Genomic DNA, 4,247 nt, shown 5'->3' with positions numbered 1-4,247 from the left:
TGAACACCTCTTATCCCCTTCCAGATCTCAGCATTTCCCTCTCTCACCTGCCTTTCTTCTGAACCACTTCTGATGCCTGGGATCACGGTCATGCTTTTATCTTCTCCTCCCTCCCCACTCTGATGCTGGGAAAGATTGAGGGCAGGAGGAGAAGGGGGTGACAGAGGATGAGATGGTTGGATGGCATCACTGGCTCAGTGAATGTGAGTTTGAACAAACTCCGGAAAATGGTGAAGGACAGGGAAGCCTGGAGTGTTGCAGTCCCTGGGGTTGCAAAGAGTCTGACATGACTGACTGATTGGACAACAACCCTCCCCATAGGGCAGGGCTTCTCCTCTCCCCTCAGCCTTCCTTGCCCTCAAGGCTCACTTGAATCCTCTTCCATGAAGCATCTGTGACTTACCTCAACTGAAGCTTGCTATCCCCACGGCACTTGCAATATAAACTGACAACACAGGATATCGGTTGTTGTCTAATTGTTTCCCTGTTGTGTGGTCAGGCCACTCAAGGTGATTCTTGCTCTGTATACATTCTCTGTTTTACCCATGGGTGCCTGCTTCACTTATACCCTACTTATGTGACCCACCTCTCTGGGGCTTCCCTGGTGGCTCAGAGGTTAAAGCGTCTACCTGGAATGCAGGAGACCCAGGTTCGATCCCTGGGTTGGGAAGATCCCCTGGAGAAGGAAATGGTAACCCACTCTAGTACTCTTCCTTGGAGAATCCCATGGAGGGAGGAGGCTGGTGGGCTACAGTCCATGGGGTCACAATTGTTTCCCTGTTGTGTGGTCAGGCCACTCAAGGTAATTCTTGCTCTGTATACATCCTGTTTTACCCATGGGTGCCTGCTTCACTTATACCCTACTTACGTGACTCACCTCCCTACATACCTGCCCCAGGCCCCAGCTAGTGAGTGTTCTTATCAGACGTGATGTGCAGCCCAAGGTGTAATTAGTTGACAAGTGAGAAACACAGCCAATAAGTCATGCATGTGTGCATGTTAAGTTGCTTCAGTTGTGTCTGACTCTGTGACCCTATGGACTGTAGCCCATTGGGCTCCTCTGTCCATGGGATTTTCCAGGCAAGAATACTGAAGTGGGTTGCCATGCCCTTCTCCAAGGGATCTTTCCCACTCAGGGATTGAACCCACATCTCCTGAATCTCCTGCATTGCAGGGGGATTCTTTACTGCTGAGCCACCAGGGAAGCCCCCACTAAGTCCTACTTGTTCCAAAAAAAAAAATAAATAAATAAAAGGAGAAAACATTTTAGGCTGGAGAAACTCAAGGTACAGACTTATTCTGAGTCTTTAAAAATGGCAGAGAAGAGGAGAACATCCCAGATGAGTGCAATTCATTAGCAAAAGGGGAAGGTGGGCATGTGCAAATCAACTGTGGACATAGAAGTGTCCAGGAGATTCCATGTATCAGGAGATTCCAGGATAAGGTTGTAGTTACACCAGGGAGCCTCACTTGTCTGACTCAATAGGCCTTTGCAAAACACAGTGTGACCTAAGGCAAGGGTGCTTGGGTTAGGAGCCACATGTCTGGGCTCTAATCCTGCTTTACCACTTACTTGTGGTGTGACCTTGAACAAGACATTTAATCTTCTTGAGTCCTTGTTTCCCTTCTGTAAAATCAATCCCTGTCTGTGTTAAAGGGTCTCTGTGAAGATCTGAAGAGAAAACATTTGTGAAACTCCTCCAAACACAGCCGTTAATGGATGTTGGTTACTATCAGGATTTCTGACCTCTTTAATACATGTAACACCTTCTCTGAATTCCCAAAGCCACCTAATGCTTGTGTCGTTAATGTTGACTCCCTGTAGCACCTGTTTTTAATCTCTTAATTGCTACACGTGTTTGTAGGAGTTTCTTAATTAGAGAAAAACTCACTGTGGGCAAGGGGCTTATCTTAAACATTTACAGAATATTGTGGGCATATACTGGATGCTCAAAATGTTGTTGCAATGATTGATTTCTGTGTCCAGGAAGACCAAGGTAATCCCTAAAGATTTCCCAAAGGAAGTAGATCTCAGAGTTGACATTGACAGATGGGTAAGTAATGACAGGTAATGTTCAAGGGGCAAGATGTCCAGTGAGGGGAATGATGTGAGCAGAGTAGCAGCTTAAAAAAAAATTTTTTTTTAACTTTTATGGATGCCTGATTTCTCTAGAACATTCTACCAGGTTTTGAAGTCATTTATCACACTGGTGCTTTGTGAGAAAAGCAAATGAAACAAAACCAAAAGAGAAAATATCCATCCAGCAGCTGGACAGCTCAGTTATTTTTAGGGACAGGAGAATAAGCCAGTGTTTGGGACTCAGCAAAACATCCCACTCTGTTTGGGGTTGACCAGTCCCTGGAAATGCACAGACCTAAGCATTTTCTCAGCTGTAACTCTCCAGCACATGTGTATTTGAAGGGAAACTTAGTCCATCTGTTTCTAATTCATTTACATTGAACTCATCAAAAAAGCTGTTGACATGTCCTTTGCCTGGCCAAGTTCTCCATGGGTTTTCGGAAAATCCCAATGTATTACTGAATACTTTTTGGTGTCCTGGGGTTGTTGGGCTTTGTCTTTTTTAGCAGCTTACAGGGAGAGTGGAGAATGCTCTGAATTGGAGTCATTCCAAACCTGCAAAGCTCTGCTCTTCCCTCACTGAGTCTCAGTGGCTCTCAGAGTTTGATCAGCTTGGAAAGAGAACAAAGCACAAGGCATCCCCAAGGTCTCAGGTCTCCTCTACCATGCTCCAAGCAGAATTTGAGGGATGGCTCAGGACAGGGAGAAAAGTGCTTTAGAGGTAATTTGGCCAGGAGACTAATTACAAAAAGAAGTGTTTTCATTCTAGATACTGTGTGACCTTGGGTTAAGGAAGTTTCTTTTCTGTTCTTCAGTTCTCCAAAATACAGTAGGAGAATGACATTGCAATTTTTGATCCATCTACTAGAGATAGCTTGTGTTGGTGTGTGGATTGTGACTTTATAAACAAAAATATCACAGTAAGAAAGTATGATTTTCCAGATACCCAGATGGCAGTCCTGACCCCTTGGAGTGTGTTCTCCCATCTCTAGCCCTGGGCATAGACAATGCTGAATTGTCTTTTTTTTCTTTCCTTAGGCTTGGTAAGGGGGTCCAGCCTGAGTGCATAGCTCATGTCCTGAGTGATGCTGACTGCTCCACAAAGGGTTGGGTTGTTGACATCTGAGTCCCCAGCCTCTCCATTCAATACACATACTTGGGCAAACACGGAAGGACAATTTGTGTTCCTGTTGTCATAAGCATAGTTAATACCCCATTGGAAGAGATAAACACACCTCTAGAGAACTGAAAGCTGAAATGGAATTCAGGAGCTCACAGCTTTCCTCTTTATTTTACATATGAGGCAAACTGGGACTCCAAGAGGCAAAATAATGTGCCCAGTAATTACTGTGCTAAGTTTGATCATATTTGGCAACATTGGATGGAATATATTATTACCCCTGTTTTGCAAGTGAAGCAACTGGGGTACAAAAGAGGCTGATAACTGGTCAAAGTCACTCGGTGAGCAAGTTATAAACTAGAATTTGAACACAACTCTGTTAACTTCAAAGGTCAATTGACACAGAGCTAGTGCACTGAGGACCAGAACACAGAATCCTGGATCTCCCAGATAGAGTGGTCTAAAATATAAAAGCCAGCTTCTTTGTTCATTGTGCTTGCCCCTCGTCCATTCACAGGGGGTTGGCTGCCTGGGGAGAGGAACCCAGTAGCATAGGTAGAGAGGGTGATGAGAGGGTAAGCAGATGGAGAGGTAAGTAGATGAATCTGAATCTCCCCCTCTGAGGGCACTGTGCACTGTCAAGCCCTGTGAGCAACTTCCAAAGATTCCAATATGGCTGCTATGATTGAGCAAGTGAGGTTTAGAAGCCAGCAGGCAGCAATGACCAGTCAACTCAAAGACGGACTACCATAGTACCACTTCTGTAAAAGACACTTGGCACTTTCTACCTTTTAAATCTTTTTGCCTGAATACATGACGAGTGTGAGGCAGCAGGGGATGTCTTAAGAGTAGACTGAGCTCCCTTTGTTCTTAGGCTAGATAGAGCCTGGCCAGTGTTGGAGGAAGGAAGGAGATATGGGATATATGATGGAGCTCCGAAAAAGGCTCAGCTCATTTGTGCTTTTTTAAATAATTATAAGTGATTAGCCAGCAATGAGATATGCCTGGGTTGTCACTGAAGCTGGGAAAAGGGATTTGACAGGGCCT

At 44.9% G+C, this 4,247-nt stretch overlaps 1 non-coding gene across 1 annotated transcript; it reads left to right on the top strand.

Moving 5' to 3' along the window:
• Nucleotides 1–598: 598 nt before the first annotated feature.
• On the top strand, nt 599–670 carry TRNAS-GGA (transfer RNA serine (anticodon GGA)). The gene has a single exon. It is a non-coding gene; the product is annotated as a tRNA-Ser (tRNA).
• The last annotated feature ends 3,577 nt before the right edge of the window (nt 671–4,247 follow it).

Source organism: Capricornis sumatraensis, chromosome 21 (assembly GCF_032405125.1).
Source record: "Capricornis sumatraensis isolate serow.1 chromosome 21, serow.2, whole genome shotgun sequence".
NCBI classification, from domain to species: Eukaryota; Metazoa; Chordata; class Mammalia; order Artiodactyla; family Bovidae; genus Capricornis; species Capricornis sumatraensis.
This window is presented reverse-complemented; position numbering and strand designations above follow the sequence as displayed.